The sequence below is a fragment of the Lissotriton vulgaris genome, chromosome 5, assembly GCF_964263255.1.
Source record: "Lissotriton vulgaris chromosome 5, aLisVul1.2, whole genome shotgun sequence".
In the NCBI taxonomy this organism is placed as follows: Eukaryota; Metazoa; Chordata; class Amphibia; order Caudata; family Salamandridae; genus Lissotriton; species Lissotriton vulgaris.
The window spans coordinates 43077509-43087408 of NC_141693.1; positions in this window are offsets into that span (position 1 = coordinate 43077509).

Sequence of the window (9900 nt, forward strand, 5' to 3'; positions counted from 1 at the left end):
TTCATTAATCCATAGTCAAAATTAAATGGGCAATGCAATAATGTTTATCACAAATTATACAATACAAAATACATTCTACAATCAATCCCCCATCTCTACAATTAGTATTTCACCTAAAATCCAAACACACTCTTAATCTTTTAAACCACAATTAGCAAGCACACAAATGCATCCTAACATACTACCAAAAACAGTGTATATTCATATTCAACATCAACATTTTAGTTTGAAAAATAATCACTAGACCTATGGTGCATAAAATACAAGATTATTCAGAAAATCAAGCACTTTTTAAATGATTCTAGTTCACTCTATAGGTCTCAACAAGCAGGTGGACGCGTTTCCAACACCCCAAGTAAATGGAGTTCTCCTCAGGACCAACAAGATTTCTCTCTTTTATATAGATCAGCCGATCTATAGGCCTACTGGACAAACAACCTCAATTATTAGCCAGCCGGGATATTCAAATGCCGCCAGAGTTCCTTGATATTGTGATTTAAACGCTCTTGCGGGGGAATCACGAATGCCCCATGGCCTCTTTCGCTTGGTGCAATTAATCTCTTTGCGCTTTGGTTTAAGAGGCCGTAATCTCTCCGTATGTCACTCAACTCGTCACAAGAACTGCGGACAGCTGCTGCCTGACATAGTAGGTTCCTGGGTTTAAAAAGTGCTGTAGAGGTATTCAGGATGTATGAGAAAGATGCAAGCAAGTGTTACAGGGTGGTCAAAACTACCTGAGAGCGAACCGGTTAACTAAGTGGGAATAGAGGAGAAGGACACCTGCGAGGTGCTTGGGGAATGGGTTAAGAAGTGTCCTCTGAGGGGAAATGCACTACTTGCGCCGGCTACTGAGACATCAAAGACATAACCTGCAAGAATGGATGGTTTACAGGACGATGACAAGGCGAAGCTGTGGTGGGACAGAGAGGGCACCAGGGAGGAATTGCTGGAGAAGGAAAAGAGACCACATCGACATGTGCAAGAGAGAAACTTAAACAAGAATAGTGTAGATGGAAATTGAGTTGGGTTGGCCAAGAGAGCATGAGGCATGAGAGAAAGTATCTAACTGGGATGTAAGTGAGCGCTTACCTAAAGGCATTGGAAAAGAGGCCACATACGATGATAAGTATACTGAAAACTTGGCCACCCTGCTGACATCCACTGGAAAGGGCCCATGAGCGGAAAGACGCTTTAGTGAAGGTGAGCATAATGCCACATTATAACGCAGCACTGGAGTGTGGCCTGAAGCCCTGTACAACTGCCCAGCCAGAGAGGTGGGTATGGTTGCGCCCCAGCATAAAACCACCTGGGCATAGTGGAGGAATGATTACTAATCCTATGCAGTGACTTGCTGGCATAGGAACCCTACAACCAACTAGCTACAGAGTAATGCAGAATGTCTTGACATTGGTTCTGCAACTCTGGCGAAGACTTCTCACCACCAATCCAGCCCGATTGCTTGATTTTACTCACGAGAAAGTGTCACTCAGTCATTGACTGTCACCCATAATTACACTGAAATTATGAAAATGTCACACATAAGGAATATGAAACCTTGCCAGCTATGGCTCAACACTTGCAATGTGTTTTTTTGGGCTGTACTCCGTTCGTCGCTTGCAATATGGCTTCTTGCACTGTACTCACTGTAGCTTCTTGCACTGTACTCCGCTCGATGCTTGCACTGTGGCTTCTTGCTCAGCACTATAGGGCATATTTATGAGAGGCTTGCATCACCTATTGCACCACGCAACGTGGTACATGCTTGACACAAACCTCTAAGTCAGGCAAATCGCTGCTCCACTCTGCCCTGGGAAGGCGTTCCAGGGGCGTTTGGGTGGGTGTTCCCTTGCAAATCCCATGGTTTTTTACACATCCCAAGATATATAAGAATCCTGTGAACGCGCCAAATCTTACAACTTCACAGGGGAGGCTTAATGAGGAGAAATATCTCTATTTCTCCTTGTTTCTTCCTCTTTCTATGTGTGCTTCATTCTGCGGCACACATAGGAAGAGGAATATACCTCCCAGGATTGTTTTTGTGCAGGACGGTGCCTCTTCCTGCATACCCTTCCTGCACAAATACATTCCTGCAAGCAAGGCTGCCTGCGTTTTGCTCCAGGCTGCCAAAAGGGCACAAGTGCAAGGGATAGGACAGGAAGGTGCCATATTGCCTTAAATATGGTGCATTCCTGACCTTTGACTGTCATGCAGTGCAGCAAGGTGAGTTGCTGCACTGCACTGTGTGACTTCTTCTTCCGCAAATCCGCGAGCAGCGGATTTTGCTCGCACTGCTCGCACTGTTCGCGTGAGTTCGCGGCTTCCCAGTACAACTTCGCGCCCCGCGAATAAGTGCAAAATTGCAGAAATACGATCTTAGCAAAACTGAAACTACTTACCAGGTTCAAAAGTTCAGGCTCATCATTAGTAGCCATTTCCTGTAGTGCTTCCTGAGGGGCCCCTCCAGAGTTCAGTTGCCAGTTGCAACTATTATGTGACCCTGCTCTGAACCTCAGAATAGTTACACATATGCCACAAAGGTCCTGAATTACAGCTAAGGGAGACAAGCAGGAGCCAGGCTGGAGGTTCAAATCCATTAATCAGCCCCTAATTCATTATTGTCAGTTGGGGCAGGGCAGGTGTTGTAACTAATTTTGCAACAATGAAAGCACTTAGCAAGTTCAAAAGATCACTAATCAGGAAGCACTAAGGAAGCAGGTGCCAGCTAAAAAAATATTCTGTGACACATTAATCAGCCCCAAATTAATTCAGGTCACTTGAGGCAGGGAAGGTGTGCTTGCGTTGCCACAATAATGTACACTGACTGGACAATCAGAGGGTGCTGTGATGAAACAGAGGGTGGCATGGGTGGGCCAGAGGGTGGCATGAGTAGTCAGAGAGTGGCAGTGGTGACAGAGAGTGGCAGTGATGAAGAAGAGTGTCCCAAACAGGCTGGACACGTAGAAACAACAAGTTCGCGAAACTTGCGACCCGACAGGTAAGTTCGCAATTTGCGACATTGTACAAAACCCTCGCGAACTGGCAGAAACCCGCGCAAACACACAAAAAAAAATCCGCAAATTCGCGAGAATTCGCGGATTTTGCGGATTGCGAGTTCGCAAATCCGCAAAATTCGCGAATCTTGAGATTCGCTAAATTCGCCCATGCTTATCTTACATACAAATTAAAAAGTAGAGGACTGATTATGGAGCCCTGTGGCAACCCATGGGTGAAAGAATGAGTTTCTGAGCAGGCTGTGCGGGATAAAACTTGAAAAGTGCGATTAGTCAGGAATGAGGTGAGCCAGTTGAGAGCTGAGCCACAGATGCCCAAAGAATGGAGAGTATTGATTAAAACAGTATGAGACACCGTAACAAATGCGGCGCTTAAAGCAGGAATCAAGAAGGCAGTCAGGAGTGCACGGTAACTCAATTTGGTTACAACAGGTATTGACAGTGGAGAGTGGTATGGGTGATTCAGAAGAGGGAAGAAGATTCTTATCTTGCGCAAGCACAATGTCTTGGTAGATTTTTTCAACTTTTTGGATAAAAAAGGTGGCCAGTGTCTCACATTTCTGTTTATTTAGTGCAGGGGGAGTTGCTTGAGTTTTAGAGCCTGGGAGCTCCTTGACCATAATATAGAGCGTTTTGGAGCAGTTAAGGGCATCCAAGATGGTGGAGGAAACATAATCCGCTCGGGCTTTTCTGCAAAGATTATGATATTTTTTTAACAAGGTTTTGTAGACAGTTTTAGATTTGGGCGTATAGTTGTTTCTCCACCTCCGTTCCATAGCTTTGCAGTTTGCTTTTTCTGCTTTCAGCGGTTCAGTGAACCAAGGTGCTGGGGGCCAGTGGTTGCTTACACTTTTTTTTTGAGAGCGGTAGACAGGTGTCTATTGCTGCAAGAAGCCATTTCCGCACTAAGGTAGACAAAGAGTGAACTAATTGTTTGGAACAGGGAAGGTGAGAGTTTAGATAAGTATTCTGGGCGGTGATATCAAGTTTTTCCAATTCCTAATTTGCGAGTCTTAAGCTAAAGAGGTTAATGCACAATATGCAGGGAGTGTTATATTGAATCTAATACAATAGTGATCAGACCAGAATATTGGTAGTGCAGAAGAACATGTAATCTCATCGGGATTCGAAAAGATAGGGTCTAATAAATGGCCTGCCTTATGAGTAGGTCCGGAATTAAGTAGATTGACGTTTAAGGTGGCCAAATCAGAGATAAAATCAGGTGTAGTTTTGCATTCAGGATTTTTTAAATGAATATTTAAGTCTCATAGAAGAGAAGAGTTAGCTGTTCTCATAACCGGAGGAGATATACGTTAGGGAAAAGCAGAAGCAAAAGAAGAAGCGGGAGTAGGAGATCGATAGACGAGTACACCGGAAAAGGTACATTTAGGGGTAAGAGACAACTTAAATAGGGCTGCTTCACAGTTGGGGAACTGTAGATGTACAAACTCACATTGATAATCTTTGTTAAAAATAATAGCAATGCCGACCCCCTGTTTTGATGGTACGATCTTTCCTGACTATTGCGTAGTTGTTTGCCAAGGCAACAGCAATGTCTGGACCAGAACTCTTGTGGAGCCAGGTTTCTGTAGGGAAGATCGCATCGGGTTTGTTATTGAATAACAGGTCAAACAAATAAAATGTATGTTTAGGGAGGAATCTGCAGTTTAAGCTGATAAATGAAAAGAATTTATTTTGCAGGGTTCGAGTCTACCCTGATTCCGGTTCATTGTGTGCTTAATATTATTCTGATTGGGCCTGCTCTGTGTGTTTTTGTTTTATTCTTCATTGTCCAGCTGTTCCCCTTCTGTTTTTCCCCACCGTCGCTGACCAGTGACTAACCCTGGACGGACAACTATGCAACACTCGCAAAGTTTGCGTAGTTTGTGCTATTCCGCGCTACGGGAATCGCACGTAGCACTGTGCAAAATCACGTAGCGTAGTTGGCATTTTTTGCTCGCTCGCTGTCCTCAACATCAAGTTGGCAATAGCGAGCGAGCAAAATGACATCTCAGCGAGACTTTTTCCTCGTTCGCGAACAGCAACATCAAGTTGCAGATCACGAGTGTGGAAAATAAACCTCCCTGCGAGATCCTCACCGAACACCACCCATGGGCAGTTCTCGTGCATGCCCTGCCGCAGATCCTTCACCATCAAGAAAGCTCCCATGACGGCCGAAGGCACGCCCGACGCACGCACCACCAAAACCTTGACCTGCATCATTCTCAACATGCGCTCCTTGCACCGACACGCCGTAGAGATCTGGGACCAGATCGACACCCTCTCGCCCGGTGTCGCATTCTTCATGGAAACCTGGGCCAACGCCGCTTCCAGCCCCAACATCACCACTGCCATCCCCGCCGGCTACAAGATCCAGAGGAAAGACCGGGCGCACCGCCCGGGGGAAGACTCACCATCGCACACCGACTCTCCACAGACAACATGAGTGACCCCCACTACAACACAGAATACCTCTATTTCCAGATCCAGACTAGCCCCAGGGCCACGCTACATGGCACCCTCATCTACAGACCACCAGAACCATGCGCTCACCACACAACCACCATAACTAAGCTCATTGCATCCCACGGCATCACCTCCACGGACTACATTCTACTTGGGAACCTGAATTTCCACCTCGAAAACGGCAACGAAGCAGACTCCACCACTCTCCTCGACAACCTCACCAACCTAGGACTGAAGCAGCTCGTCAAGACGCCCACCCACAGAGTGGGTCACACCCTGGACCCCATCTTCACAGGAGGAACTAACATCCACTTCAGCCAAACCACCCAGCCCCTCTGGACTGGTCACCACTGAGTCCACTTCACCTTCACTTCACCTTCAACTCCACCACTGCACCCAAACCCGTCCGCCACGATGGAACTGAAGCAAGGTCACTGTCCTGTACGCAGTTCTCAACAAGCCAATACTGCGGGAGCGATGATAAGTTCCACTCCTCAACCCTGGCACCTGTCGTCACACACCGCCTATATTTACAGTGGTGGCAGACCTGTACCATGGAGGAAGGTGGGAAACAAAAACACAAATGTTCGGATTTCCTTGGACCAACTATCAGAGACTTATGGACCCCAAAACACCTGCAGAAGGATAGAGGAAAGAAGAAGGACATTTATTAACACCATGCATCCATTTAAATACGTGCTTGGTTAGGCATAACTTGTGGGTTAACTAAATGATACTCTCTTACCCGACTAATTAGGAAACAACTGCATGTCTGTGTCTTAGCAATCAATCCTGTATTAGGTTCTCAAGTATCAGTGTGGGTTTTTTCACAATGGAAATATCCTTTGTCCGAGTCCATGTAATCCAACTTGAAATCCCACAAAAAGGGAAAATAAATCACACCTCCTCTGATTTGTATCAAGAAAACATACAAGGGAAAAAAATGCCAATAATGGTAGGACAAAAAAAAAACCTTCTACTACATTAATACGAAAAGGGAAATTGGGTGCAGCACATACGCCACAAAATATAATACAGTGGCGGAATTTCTAATTTCAGAACGCGGTTCATGAAACTAGAACAAAAAAGGAAAAGTTGAAACAAGAATCTCTTAGCACGAACGCAGCCGCGTTTACTTGCCGGATGATTCTACCAAATATAGGGTCCCATACAGCGGCGGTTACACATGGTTCCAAAAAGGGTTAAATACAGAACCATACAAATAAGAAAAAAACAAGTATTTAAGTGTTCTTTCTCTTCTTCAGTCCTTGGATAATGCCGGCAAAGCGTTACACGAATCCAGTGTCCCAGGAGAAAAAACGAAGCGTCTGGCAACTACACCATAATCCGGAAGTCAGGCAAGACGGAATGAACAGGAAACTGAAATGAATCCGGAAACACACGGAGAAATCTTCCAGGTCACAGGCACAGGACCGGGTCAGAAACCAAGCGCGGACTCGATGGAAGCAACAGCGTTTTAACCACTCCGCCCATTACAAGCACGTCAGGAATACAAAAAGAAACAGAAGGAAACAGGTAAAGAACCTACGCTATTTCCCAACAGTACCTCCTCCCAAACGCCTCCCCACCGGCCTGGGTTTAGTAGGATGACGGAGGTGAAACAAACGGACCAATCTAGGGGCATGAACATTCATCGCTGGTTCCCAAGTACGTTCTTCAGGACCATAACCCTTCCACTCAATAAAATAGAAAAGCCTCCCCCTCCTTCTACGGGAATCTAAGACAGATTGCACCTCAAACTCCTCGTGGCCATCTACCATCACAGGCAGGGGTGGAGGTAGGTTCACAGATGTAAATGTAAATGTACAGGAATTTATATAGTGCAATTATGGAACCCGTCCTGGTATTCCCCTGTGAGATAACCCCAGCAGGGTATCCGCAAGGTGAAAGCCAGGCATCCCACCGCGAGGGGCCGTTGTGGAGATTAAGCAAGCTATTGCCCAGAGTCGCAGAGTGTGAACCCGTGAATCGAGTAGGCACCGGAGCGAGAATTGTTGAGTCCATGGACATTTTAGGACTCAAGACCCCACCGAGCCGGGAATTGAACCCTGGTCCCGGGCTCACCTCTGTTTCCAGGTCTGCCTCCTCTAACCAGTGAGCCACACTTCTCCAAGGCAACATGAGGTTTCAACAAAGACGTATGGAACACTCGATGAATACGATATTCATCGGGCAAAGACAACTTCATAGTCGCCGGAATAATTATCTTTCCAATCCTAAAGGGTCCCACATATCTAAGTTGTAATTTCCGGGGCCCATCCAGTCTCAAATTCCTTGTAGCCAGCCATACCTGATCCCCCACCACATACAAAGGGGCCAGACTCTGATGCTTATCGGCCTGCTGTTTCATACTCTCCTTGGTCGCTAACAGTTGTTAATGAGCTTTTTCCCATATCGTCACCCAGGACCGACTCAGTGTAGTTAATGCAGGGACCCTATCAGATGGTTGGAAAGCTAAAGCCTTTGGATGGAACATTGAAGAACAGAAGAAGGGAGTCATGCCCAAAGCAGAGTGCATGCTATTATTGTACGCAAACTCAGCTAAGGGCAAAGCGAACTTCCAATCACACGATAAAGAAGATAACAAACATCGAATTCATTGCTCCATTGTTTGATTGGTACGTACCTTCTGCCCATCCGACTGAGGATGGTATGCGGCGGACAAACACAACTCCATTTTCAACGAAGAACATAATTCCATCCAAAAATGCGACACAAATTGAGGCCCCCTATCGGATACAATAGTTGACAACAAACCATGTAACCTGACTATATGGGACATGAATACGTCAGCAAGGACGCGAGCGTCAGGTATCTTTACCAAAGGTACAAAATGTGCCAACTTTGTGAATAAATCCATCACTACGAGGATAGCCGTAAACCCCCGCACATCAGGAAGGTCTGTAACGAAATCCATACTAACAGTATGCCAAGGGGAGGGGGGCACTGGCAACGGATTCAGTAACCCTGCAGGACGAGTATGTGTTGCTTTGCTAATTGCACAGACTGGACAGGACCCCACAAACAATTGCACATCACGACTCATGATCTCCCACCAAAACCAACGCCAACATAATTCCTTGGTCTTATGAATTCCAGGATGACCAACCAGCGGGGAAGAATTGCGCCATGTCAACACTTTTTGCCGCAATTCTGAAGGGACAGACACCCAGCATGATACAACAACCCTGCCCATACTTCAAACAAGGGATTGGTCAACCAGGGGGTAAGATCCATTTTCCCCAACTCGACCTGTATCAAATCCCAAAACTCGGCTTCGGAGGTACAGCCCACAATCTTTTCTGCAGGGATTATTGGTCTCTCCTCTGACTCCGCCCCTTCCCCGCTAGGTCTACCATACAGACGGGATAAGGCATCAGATTTCACCTGTTGAGCCGCTGGCCTATACGTGATGACAAAATCGTACTCACTGAAGAACAGTACCCATCGCATCTGTCTAGGGGTCAATGCTCGTGCCGGAAGGAAAAATTCCAAGTTTTTATGATCAGTGTATATGGTCACGGGATGTCTAGCCCCCCACAAATGATGACGCCATTCTTCAAACGACAACTTGACAGCCAACAGCTCCCTTTCCGCGATTGTATAATTGCGCTCAGCTGGCCTCAAAGTTTTAGAAAAGAATGCAATAGGATGCATAAGGCCGGACCCACATCTCTTTGAGAAAGAACCCCCCTTACAGCATACATAGAGGCATCCGCCTCAACAAAATAGGCCAGCACCCGGATCTGGATGTACCAGTACTGGTGCAGAAGTAAAACTCTTTATCAATAGAGTCAAGGCCGCCTGTGTCGATGAAGACCAAACAAAAGGAAGGCCTTTTCTTAACAAAGCAGTCAAAGGTGATACAATATCTGAAAAATGGGATATAAATCGCCTATAAAAATTGGCGAATCCTAACAAGACCTGTATCTCTTTTACACAGGTAGGTACAGGTCATGAAATGATCGCCTCTATCTTACGGGGCTCCATTTTAATTCCAGTAGCAGACACGATAAAACCCAAAAAGTCAACACTGGCAGAATGGAACTTACACTTCTCCAGTTTGACATATAATCAGTTCTCACGCAACCTCTGCAAAATTTGCTTGACATTGCCTACATGATCTTCAGAGACAGTTGAAAAAAATCAAGATGTCATCCAAATACACAATGACACTGATGTCCAGAAACTCACGTAGCACCTCATTAATAAAAAACTGAAATGCAGCCGGGGCATTACATAGACCAAAGGGCATGACACAGTACTCAAACAAACCGAACTTCGTGCGGAAGGCAGTCTTCCACTCATCCCCTTGACGGACACGAATGAGATGGTAAGCACCACGCAGATCCAGTTTGGTGAATACTGTGGCATGCCGCAATTGGTCCAACAAAACGGGAAT